Here is a 12,631-nt window from a genome sequence, read left to right on the forward strand (position 1 = left end):
CAGGCTAACAGGGACAAAGGGTCATGGGACTAGACCTTGGCAGATAAGCTGATGCACAGAGCCTGGTCAGTACCTGGGTGGGTAATATATCACTGCTGCTGCAGAGCGAGAGGCTACCCTCTATTGCAGCTGAAATGGAAACCCCTGCAGTAACGGAGGTGGGGTTTCTCGGATGGATGGTGGTGGGGTGAGGTGGATACGGGAGGGGGAGTCATAGGCACTTGCAAGTGCATGGGTGGAGGAGGCAATGCTTCTGGTTTTGTGTTTTTTTTTCACTCAGGTGAGTCTAATCCCTAAAATCACCTCCTGAACTCAACTAGAGATGCTAAATTCAGTATTAGTCTTCAAATAATTTGCTCTCCTCAATGGATAAACTTTGGCCTCCAGAAGTAGGACCTGTTCTTCTTTGGGAAAAGAAGCCCCAGTATAAGAAGCCAAACCCCTGAAAGAAACCATCACCCCTGGTCTTTCTCCCTGACCAAGCAAACTTCTTGTCCTTCATGTTTTCTGTGGGAGGTGTGCTCACCCTGGCTACATCTTTAGGGGACAGTGTGTGCCCCTTCAAGTATCTTGACTTTGAATTCCTAATACAGCCACCTTGGCTTTCAAAACAAGGGTCCCTTCTTTTGCCTGTGAGGGTGATGACCTTATAGCTTTTGCATTTATGGGTTCTTGGAAATTAAGCTGGAGGGTGTTCTGTCAGCACCACTGTAGGCAAGAAGGTCCGATGGGGTGGTGTTGATGTAATTTGTAATCAATCAAATCATTTTCAAGTGGATATGTAGTGTTTAGATGGGTCATGGCACCAGAACACTACTTGAAAAATTTAGCCTTGGGTCTCTCTTGTGTTCCCTCCACAGCAGTATCTGGCTGGCTGGCAAACCCGCACCCACCCTCCACAAGTCTTCAAGGTTAAAAGTGAGTGCTGGCTCTGGTTTGCAGGTACAAGCATGCCAACAGCTCATGAAATTGTCTTGAAGGCTTTGAGCAATGCTGGTGGGAGCTTTTTATCTCAATGGGGTGGAGACCAGAGCACAGAGGTTAGAGAGCACAGCAAGTGCTGGCAGGCAGCCAGATTTGGAGGGGAAGGGGATACAGGTCAGGGTAAGACACTCCTGGGTTAAAATGCACAGAACCTGAAAAGCAGTCCCTTAGCTCCGGTGGGAGCACAGCAAGACATACTCTGCACCAATACCTTTCTCTAGCAGGTCCTGAGAACAGAGCTGGTTTGAGCTCTGAGAAACTCACACCTGACTGATAAACTAGAAAATCACGCCTTGCAGCCCAAATAAAGGTTGTCTTTATAAATGGGTAGGAGTCTTGGGAGGACCCTAGGGCGGCTGTGGCTTCCTCCTCCCTTCTCTCTCTTGACATTGCCCAGTGCAACAAGTGTTCATGCAAGAGCTGCCGTGTGTGATCTTCCTCCCTCTTTTCCCCACCAGCATTACAGCTGCATCCAGCGTTGTAGCTTCCCCTAATAGCAGCTATAACCAACCCTGTAAATCAGGCTCTGTATTTATGGGACCCAACGTGGAATAACAGGATGAACATATCGGTCAGCAGCCACTTTGAGGAAAACATGCAAATACACCGAAGGGCCCCAGCTGAAAACAGTTTGTACCAAAATCCCGATCATCCTAAGAGCCTGTCTTAATCATGACTTGTGCTTTTGCTGTCTCCGAGTGCAGCTGAGAATCGGCTCCCTCCTCCTCACCCTCCTCTGTTACATTCTCAAAGGGCAACAGCAGCAGCACAGTGAGCCGTGTCTCTTTGCAAGAGTTTGGAAATGAAAACAGTGGGCAAGGCTTCGATTTCCCTTGCTGTCCTCTGTGATGGACATTTGCAAAAGTGTCCTGATAAAAGGCCCTGGCATTCTGCAGAGCAGTGGTGCTGCGCCTGAGGGCTCAAACTTTGTGCTTTCAGGCTTTTAGTCATCAATAAACAGAGCGATTACACGCTCTTTCTGGATGTGCTCTCTCTTCTGCAGTGAAATTGTTTGTTGCCATGGATATCACTTTGTCTTGAGAGACACATAACCAAAATTGATTTAAACAGACCCTCGTGGGTCAATATTTCCATAGGAGTAAATGCATATCTTGAGGCTTCCTAGAACTATTTTACTTGTCCCTCATGCAAGGAGGATGAAGCACCCAGAGCTTCAGCTGGAGAGGTAATGGATGCCCTTGAACTGTAAGGAAAGCTGGAATATTTCGTAAATTATTTTGCCCAAACTCAGAAAGGTAAAAGAACCTCTCCGATCTCAGCAGCTGAAAAGATCAGGTAGAAGTTTCTCTATTGTTTATTCTTGAAAATTTGAAACTACTTCTTCTTGCCAGTCCTAATTTTTTTTTACAAGTGCCTTTCAGTCTGGGGTTTCCAAGATGTGTTGTATTGCAGCTCATAAATGGACTTGTGTTCTGGTGAACAATAGTTGTTACTGTTTAATGCAGAGATTTGATAAAATTTGCTAATGACTGCTGCAGAAAATGGGCAGATCGAGTGGAGAGAAGTTTTCAGTTTCTACCCAGGAGCAAAACTCCCACTCCCTGGCTTATGAATTTCATTAGGTGGAACTAATTAAAGGGATGTTTCTTATTACCAAGATGAGAAGCAGTCCAAGAGGAGTCCAGGGAGGTTTGTACACTGCAGCACAATTGCTCTGCTTTTAAATGCTGCGAAAGCATTGCGTCCTATTTAATTTGACATTCCTTGTGTTTGTTTCTCTTCGTGACTCATAGCACAACACTGGCAGCAGGCCTAGGAAGTAGGTTATGGGATCTGGCGTGGGGACACTGGTGGATTGTATTCCAAGTGTTGTGCTTACATTGCACCACCAGCCATGAGAGCATCCAGCAAACTGTGTTCATACCGCCCAGTAAGCTGGTGGCTTCAAAAATCAGATTAACAGCTGCAGCAGCGGGCCAAGGCAGGCTTGACTTAGCATTTAATTTGCCACATCTATTAGCTTAGCTTCTTTAATATGAAATGATTTTAGCACATGAATAAAAAAGCTCTGCAAAACACACACTTCTAGCTGTCACACTCTGTTTTTAAGCAATAGGTTGATCTCTTCCAGCCTCTCACCCGTCCCCTGACTGAGATGCTGTGCTGCAATCATCAGACCTGCACAAAAATAGGGTGATCAAGTAAGTAATTGTTGACAGAAATTGCACGAGGGCTCTGATTTCACCCACTGATGGGAAATAAACACATTCATTTTCACACTGATGGGGACTTGATGGCACGGGGGGGTTATGGCGGGTGGCAGCAGCTCTGCCTCTGCTCTTCAGCTCTCGATCTCTCCAGTACAGTCCAAGAGCTCAGATCTTCGCTCCCTCTGGCTTAAGCTAATTAAAAGGCAAGGGCATCATGCTGCTCTTGTGGACTCCAAAGCCGAAAACAGTAGTGGTATGTCTTGGGAAAGACTGGGTAGTTTATCTAGCATTGCTGTTAATTTGGTCTTCTGCAGAATAAAAAACTCACAGCAAAACAAATCAAGTGTTTAGGAGGGTCCTTTGGCTTTGCATGGACATTTCATGACCAGTAAAGCCAGAAGGGCATAAAACGCAGGTGGATGCCAGGCTATGTCAAACCCTGCTTCCTTAACCCGGCCCCTCTCTGCAGAAGGACTAGAGTCAGGATTTAGGTTGTCTGTCTTCCTTTGCTGATTTCTTCTGATAGAAGACAGATGATTTCTTGCAGCTCAGTGACAGAAAATGAGTAATATTTGGGGAAAGCACCACGAGAAGTGATAATTTGCCAGCAGAGGAAATAAAAGCATCGCTAAAAGATTCTTGTCTGTAGTGCTGACCATAACTGTGTTAGTGGGTTCTTGTGTCACTTAAAATGGTGTGTGCATTCTGCAACGCAGATAACGAAAGGGGGTGTGTCTGCTTGTGTGTGTTCTGGTGGATACAGAGCTAGGATCTCAACTAAATTAAATTTAGTTTAGATTTGTAAATTTATGGGGAACTTACAAAGTGGCAGGTCAAGGGCAAGGTGCAACATTTGCTCTGGCTTATGAAGATCTGAATACCAACAATAATTTTGAGTGATTCAGGAGTGATTTTTTAAAATATTAACCAGAATTCAGCTAAGCAGTGAAGCAAAAGATAAACTATTCCCTATTGCCTTTCTTGGGACTTGCTTTCTTAAGAAAAGAGTTTCTAAAAAGCAGGCTTGGCCTTCAGGATGACCATTGCAAGGTCAGCAGGAGCAGTACAAATCCAGCCCTTCTAGGGCTACAAAGGAACAGGAGTCTCCTTGTGAACCCAAGGCAGTGTGTACCCATCTTCTCAGGCATTCCTGGAAATGCTTGCTTGCATTTTATTGTGCTCTCAGGCACTCAGGGAAAATTTCAGAGAGTACTTAATTTTCCCTGAACTGAAACCTCCCCTTTTTTATTTTTTGCAAGCTGTAGGTGTGAAACAGCAGTGTTATTTACTGTTGGTAAACTCTTGAAGCTCTTCTGTCCCCTTCCACAGTTAAAGACTCCTATTTTTATAGTTACACAGTGAAACATCCATCTCTGGGGCTGCATGAGTACCGGAATACATGGAAAAAGTGAAACTAAGCAGGCCCATTAATACATTACTTAGGTTTTTGTTTTTATGGTTATTTTGCAGCTTGGAAACAAAGAAGAAAGCCAGTGCCATACTGTCAGCCAGCTGGAGATGGGCCAAGACCTGGAGACACACACACACACACACACACACTCTCACACCGTCTCCTTCTTCTTTTAAATTCTTGACAATTTTTTTTTTTCCAGAGCTTCCTAAACAGCTGTCTGGCTTCCCTTTTGGAGAAGAGGAAATGGAAGAGGGGAGCCATGACCGAGGCTGTCGGAAGCGGTTGCAGACTAGCTGTTCCAAGCGCTTGCCGTTGCAGTGGGCTTTCTGCCCGGGCGATGCTAGAAAAAAGGTCCCACGAATGGTTTCATCTGGTGTCAGAGTGGCAGGTCTTTCTTCTCTGGGGGAGAAATGATGGAAAACACATGATCATTGGAGACTTCCTCCAACTTTGTGTTTTTAAATATATTACACGTTTCGATGATAAGTGCAGTGAAAGGGCAAGCTTCTTGCAACTGTTTGGGTTGTAGAGCAGATTAAGCTTTATAAATGTTGTTACTTTGGTTGTCATATGGTCCAAATCAGTTTAGCGCTGGTAAAACATTGCATTACCCATGAAAAGCAACCTCTGTCTCCAGCCAGGGCTGTCAGCTCTTCAGTGCTCACTCTGATGTTCTCTGTAATAATGTGCTGTTCTCCAAGGCTGTAATTTGCTACGAAGAGAAACATTAGGTAGAGGTCTGATTTATCAATTACCCTGATAAAAATTATGTGGCTTCTCATGGTAGGTTATTATTACTTTTAGAATGAAATTTTGCCACATACTGAAATAATAAACACCATACAATGATGGCTTCCTTTTTTTTTTTTTCTTTAACTTGTGCATATGAAGTCAATTACTTTATCCAACTGAGAGGAATAACTTATCGTCTTTTTTACTCTTCCCTCCTCGTGCACTGCTTCTTCCACCGGGAAAGGTAGTATATCAGCAGGATGCACATTAAAAATGTAAGTGTACTTTTGTCTTGAAATTTTAGCACAAGGTCAGAAATATCCAAATGGAATAACCTGCCTGTGGGGTTGACAACTGCAGCCTGTCAAAACATCAAGCCAAATCCAGTGTTGGTTACTTGACTATAAGAAACACATCTTGATGGTAACATTTCCTCCCCTGCTGAATAGTCTGTTTAAAAAGTATATCTGAAAGATCGATTAATGCCACGTACATAATTTTCCCCACATCAGCATTGAATGGCTACATGAGAAGAACAATAATTAGTATTCCTGCTTTCCTGAGCTATCCATCTGTACACAGTCTTGCTGTTCTGTCTTAATGCACACATCTGTATGTGCATGTAATTTCTGCATGAGAACAGTAACTATAATAGCTAAGCAGTAAGCTCATAAGAAGCTCTGCCTCACCTGAAGGTATAATCCTTTATTTGTGACATCTCAACTAGTTACTACTGGAAAGGATTGTGGCTCCACGTGAGAAATGAGCAGGATCAGTGGAACCTATAAGAGGTGTTTTTCTTCCACACATTAAAATGTCTCTAAGACATATTTATTAAAAGAAAAAGAGGCACTTAGGTGAAGCTTTGCCCACAGGAATGCTCCCGAGTAAATTTGCTCTTGGTATGTCTGGCTTATGTCTGCCTCTGTCTTACTTGGTCCTTATTGCCAAGGAGAAATTGATAAGCTATACAAATTTTAACAAAAATCTGAAATGGCAAAAGGCACCCCATGCTTTAATCCTGTAGAAGTAACAATGATGAATGTCACTTGACATGCTTTTACTGGTATAATAAAAGAAAGTCTTCCCACTAAAAACCAAACCAGGTGAAACAGCAGAGACTCAAGATTTGACCTGGGTTTAGAGCTGGGCAGTTTTGCCCATCCCCTGCTGACCCCGACCGAGAGGCGCTGGCTTGCTCAGGGAAGGGGTGAGGTGACGTGTGTCTGGTGGCAGCGGGGCAGTGCAACTCCCCATCCGGCTCTTCTGCATGATGCAAACCTACAGAACCTACACAGGACTGTACTGGTAATTCCTGATCGTCCTGGGAACCCTTGGAGTATCTTTTAGTTTTTCAGGAAAGTGCAGCCTGCTCCAGTGACCTGACCCCACTCACATCTCATATTATACATACAGGCTTGACCTTGTGGCTTGACTCTGTCTTCAAATGTTTGTGCCTAAAGGGTTGGAATGTAATGCTATACCTTCCCATAGAAATAGGATAGGGGAAAATTTCTTGGAAACTGCTAGAACAAGGACCAAAAATAAAAGGCATCTGAGCAACAAGTGGAACCACATGGACAAGGCATTGCTCTTCTCTGTTTGCTTTTCTGGTTGGTGCTTTTCTGTTGTCCCTTTTCCTCTTCAGGACATTTGTAGGAGGCTATAAATACACAGAGTCTGTGCAATTTCCACTATGGAAATGAGGGTTCCCATGCCCCTGTGCTTGGGATTGAGTGCCAAGGTGTGCACCAGGCATAGGTGCCGTGATGGGGGGCTCTGCTACTGGGCTGCTCTGGGATGCCTCTTCCAGCAGCTTAGGGAAGGGAAAAGAGAAACCTGAGGTTTTGAGGTTGGTACTGCTTATGTGGGCCAAGCGATGGGACTATATAAGGGCTGGGGACATTTGTCCTAATTCAGGATTGTAACATACAGCTATTTTTCCTCTCTTCATCCCTGCCCTATCATGGAAATCCCAGTGTGCCTACAGCAGTGAGTGACTGGGGCAGAGACAGCTTGTTCTAAAACGTGCAGTGAAACATCGTTATGAGACCTGAATTACGCCAAAACACTCAATCCTGGGAAGGCTTCTGCCCAGAGACCCTCCCACACGGCTACGTGAAAAGCACACAAAAATTTGCCTGCGCCTGTTTTCCTGGGAAGACTACTTGTAGCTCTGAGCAAAACCACAAGATTAGGGATAAAATGCAACCTCTGCTGCTTTTCGTGGCCGGGTGCTGCAGCATTAGGTGGTTTGAATTACAGCGCTGGGACGTGGATGGCCTGCGCGGGCATGCCGGGGACGTGCCTCCCCACGGGTGTCATGGGGAAGGTGGTAAAGCACACCATGCTCTTTCCCTCCAAATGCTGAGGCCCCACATCTGTCTGGGGCTGGTGCACACTCATGAAATGAGTTTTACCACTCCAAGCTGACGCCAGAATATCCTCTCTGCTTTGTTTCTGGTTACTGAGCCCAGGGAGAAGCAAACCCAGCCAGAAGGGTGACCCAGCCCTCTGCCTGCTAACTCTGAGCCTGGAAGGTGGTACTAATGAGCAGGGGCTATGCACGGGATGCTGTGACTTGTACAACACCTGTAAAGTCCTCTGAAGCTTGGGGGTGAGGACAGGGAGGTTTTGCTCCACGAATACCTCCTCAGCTCGGTGGAGCAGGCCAGGCAGTAAAAGAAGGCTAAATGAAAAATTATAGGGCAAATTTGACCTCATAATCACACAGAGATAATTTGTTGCTCAAACAGAGTCAGCTGAATATAAACAAGTCTACTATGTGCCTCATTAATTGGAGCTATTTTTCCAGCAAGCCCCACGGAAATATGAAGTGGCTTCACTCTGCAATTTGCGATACAGTTTGCTATTAAATCCATTCAGTTTAATTGTGGCAATGCATCTCATTCTGGAAGCTTTCACAGCCACCCTGTAAAAATAGCAGAAGATGGCAGAAACCAATTCCCCAGCACAGATGTCCTCCTCCATTTGCTGTGTGCTGTTGGAACAGACAGGTGTGCTGGGTGAACCTAAGCTGCGAAGCACAATAATGCTAATAGCAGTGAGAGACATTCTGGGACAAGTGGCTTTCCTCTACCAGTAGCACCACATGGGATAGGAAGTCACAGGTTCTGACAGTTACGGTGCCCTGTATGACCTTCATCCAACTTTGGCTTCCCATCTGTAGTCGCAGTGAACGGACCGATCCATCTGCACAGATATAGTGCCTAATGTTGATTGTATCTGGTTGTTTAATGCACTAATCCCATGACCTCCCAAAGGTGACATCATGCTGGGCTGCCATACAGCAAACACATCAGCCTCTTGTTGACTTTGGCCATATGGTGTCAGAGCAATGAAATAAAAACTTTTCTTATCTTGACATGCTGGGGCTTAAGACAGTAACTTAAAATATTTTTCCATAACTGGGGGTTTGAAGCCTTCTCTTTAAATGTACAGTTTATTTTAATCCATGTGCCTTATATTGGACAGAAACCTATGAGCGGTTAAAAGCCAAAGCTAATTAGCAGCCAGGTGGGCCTGCTCAGCCCAGAGATCTTTGTTCTGGTGACAGAATACTGCCGCTGCATCCCCAGCTGTAAAAGCCTGTTACTTGGCACAATCAAAGCAGACCTGTACACTACTGGAGTGATTTGGTTTGTTGGTCATACTGCATGGATCTGGACTCTCAGCAATCTGAATACGACTGAAAAGGGACCATCCAACCTTCTCAAAGAGCTCCGGTCTCAGTGCTGGCAGGTGGCATGTGGCCAACAGGGGTTAACAGGAATGTGTGTTTGGGAGAATGAAAATAGTTGTTAAATATTTAGGAGCATCTCTCTTTTCCCTTACGGTGATTGCTAGTGGTGCACGGTCACTGTGCTGTGTGGAGGGCACCTGAAGCAGCTTCTGAATGTTAAGGAACCTGTGGCAGATGTTGAAGTTGTGGCTTCACTCACTGCAGTGAGGAGGACAGGTCTCACTCACAAGGGAAGCAACAGTGCAGAGATATCTGAGGGAGAAGGTGCCCAGAGGTCTTATCTGTATAAGCCAAACACATGCACTGTTCAGTGACGATCTGTGAACTTTGTGACATTTGGCAGCGGAGAGCTTTGCCAGCCCTCCAAAGTCCAGCCTTGCCACAGTGGGATGGACAAGAAGTCTCTTGACCGAGACCTTCCGAGTGCTTTCCCTGCACACGTGAGCAGCCCATCCTGGAGAACGTCAGTGCAATTTCACAGTGCATATTTTTCAAGGACACGTACTGTGATGACATATGTCACCCACTGTCATCTGCGCCTGAAAAAATATGGCATTCAAGAGTAAACACTTGGCAGAAACAACAGCACAGGCTCAAATTTAGACAGGAATAATTTATGCTGTGCAGACCCTGGCTTGCTGGAAGGGGGCACGCACTCTGGAAGGCAGGGAAGGAAATGTGTTGCTAATTTTACTAGACAGCTTCTGCCTTCCCCTCCTTTTCATTTTGTAGTTGCCAGCCGCCCTGGTTGCTCTTAAAATAGAAACATCTGATGCCTTGTTTAACTTATTCTGGGGGCCTGCAGGGAGGAGGAGGAGAGGATAAATCCCCTCTCTGCAGTGTGTCGGTTGGCCTCTTCCAGGAAGCCCTGCTGGGAATTGCATCCCAGTTTGGCATCTGCCCCCAGCTTTACAACCCCTTCCCCGCTCTCCTTTTCCCGCCCCAACTTTGTGCCAGGTTGGGGACTTCCCTGTCATCATCCCACTGTCTCACATCCCTCTCCGACACCTCCTGGGCGTGCTGCTGTCAGAGGCGCGGAGCTGGTGGAAACCACCACATAAAGGGGGGGCTTCCCCGTGCCACATGGGCAGGGCACCTGCGCCAGCAGCAGGAGAGAAGCTCAAAGTGGAAAATGGATATTTCAATGTGGCCGAGGCAGAGCTCTCCTTGCATTTCAATGAGCCTGTTATTGTTGCCTGCTTGCTTGCAGTTAATCTCCTCATGTGGTATTAGCTTCAAGGATGGCTCGGTCATGTTGCCGTGCTACTGAACACAGAGTTAGCTGTGAGGGAGGGCAGATTGTGCCTCCAAACATTTTGAGTGCTTCCCGATCCACATGTGATGACCTGTGTAGTTATTGGGGTTCTCCTTATTCCTCCCTTCCATGAGGGATCTCCTTTCTCCTGATTACAGATGAGAAACCCGGCTTGATCTTTGTTTTTCTGAAGGAAATACATAGAGAAAGCCTGAAGGAGGCTCCATGAGACATCCTCATGGGGCGGGGTTTTTTGGCTCCTCTCTCTGAGGAAGATGCAGACAACTCTTAGATGTGTGGAGCCTTCAGTGGTGAAGTGCTTGAGTGCTCTTCATGAGCCCAGAGCTGCAGCGTATCCCTCCCTGGAAGCAATGTACATGCGGTTGAGCACAGTGGAGGAGCTCCAGCCCATGGCACTGTAGCTAGGTACGTGCCACCTCCCTTGTCATCACACTGCATCTGCATCTGCCCCATCCTGTTTGTCCCAGGGACAACCGTGGGACAGTTCTCCAGAGAGGATGCCCTGCTCCATAGGTGACCTGGAGGCCGCTTTTTTTCAGAAGGTGTTGTAGTGCAGCCATGATGTCATTGGACTAAATTCCACCCAAGCCATGTCCTATATAATTTTCTAGTCCTTGTTACCCTGCCAGCTCAGAAGTTGTCCTGTCTTCTAAAATCCTCAATTACAAAGCAACGGGGAACGTAATGGAGCACAGAAAATTCCAGTGAGAAATACATGCAGATGAAAAAAATAAGAAAACTTTCCTGGCAGAAATCTGCTGAGCTTTGGAGACATAAAAAATTTATTTCCTTGATTTCTTTCTCTTTTTATTGTTTAACAAGCTGTTCCCAACCTCATGTTTGGTTACAAGCTGGAAAGTCTGGTCGGGCCCTGGGAATGCAGTCTCTTTGTGCACATTGCTTCTGTTTTTTCATGGCTTTGCAATGAAGGCAGAGGAACAGGAGACAAATACTAAAGTCCAGCCCCAGTTTTATTCCCACCACTCGGTAAAGGACAACCTCAGTTTTGCCAGAATTAAGCAGGATCTCTACAGTCTTGGGAATATTTGTGCATCGTGACCGAGACCTGTAAAGCACTTAGACATCCTAGAGCTGAAATGATCAAGAGGCTTCAAACTACTTAAAAACCAAAGTGATACTAGAATTTTCTATTTAGATAGATGTGACAATAACAGAAGCATGTGACAAGCCCATGCTAGCTCTGCTCCAGGACTGCAAACATAGTTTGGCCATCTGGCACCTGAGAATAGGAAGTTTAAATTGGATTTTAATAATACATTGCACCATCTGATACCGCGCTGACTCAAAGGAAACCCACTCTGCTTACACCTTGAAGATTGCAGCCTATGTTGAATCCCAAAGTGCGGAGGAAATCTGCTGTTTCTTTTCAAAAGGGTGTCAAGCACTTTGCTATTAAGAAAAAAGAAAAAAAAAGACAATAAAAGCAAATGACTTGGGTTTGTCATTTCTCTTTTACAAAGGAAGCGGCAATTAGATGACAGGTGTGTAAATTCCCCGGCAATACTGCTGAACACAAAACCCACACTGATTTGAGTCTGTTCTTAGAAATCCTTTACCAACCCATCTCCTAGAAGGAAATGATCACACTAAACCCATTATTTCCTCCTGAGCTCTGAAATTTTTTTTCCCCTCATTTGTTTCTCCAGAGAAACCGAAAGGTTTGGAGATTGAAAACATAATGATGGCTCTTAAAAGAAACTGACTTTTAAAATTAGAGACTAACACAAGAGACAGGAGAGATAAATGATGGTAACTAGCAAAGTTTGCCACTCCCTCCAAGCTTTGTGGTTTTCTAGCTTGAAGCAGCTGTAAATCATTTCCACCTCTGACCTACGCAAAACATCATCTGTGGGTCACAGGGCGGCACGCGTGGCTTGCACGGCTCCCTTTCTCCTTCCTGGTATTAGCTGGGTAAGGGCTTCAAGCTCTAAATAGCTGCGGTAAATTATTAATCGCATGTGCTCTTTAACTAGCTACCACATGGTTTTCACCTTCCGAACTGGAGCCAGCTTGATTTTTTTCTTCAGGGTGAAAAATACGTCTGGATGCAGCCATGTGGGTTTCTCTGCAGCTTTTACTATGTGTTTGCTAAAGAAGGCTAAAAAAAATTGCTCTGTCCATCTGTCCTCTGTCCTGTTGAAGCTTGAATAGTAAAGACCACAACGGTGCACGTTATTTTGAGGTCTCACTGGGGCTCCCTGCAAGGGCAGGAGCCATGCCTGGCCACCACCATCTCCTGTGGGCTGCGATCCCCAGGCTGTGTTTGGAAG

This window comes from Falco biarmicus, chromosome 2 (assembly GCF_023638135.1).
Source record: "Falco biarmicus isolate bFalBia1 chromosome 2, bFalBia1.pri, whole genome shotgun sequence".
Classification (NCBI taxonomy): Eukaryota; Metazoa; Chordata; class Aves; order Falconiformes; family Falconidae; genus Falco; species Falco biarmicus.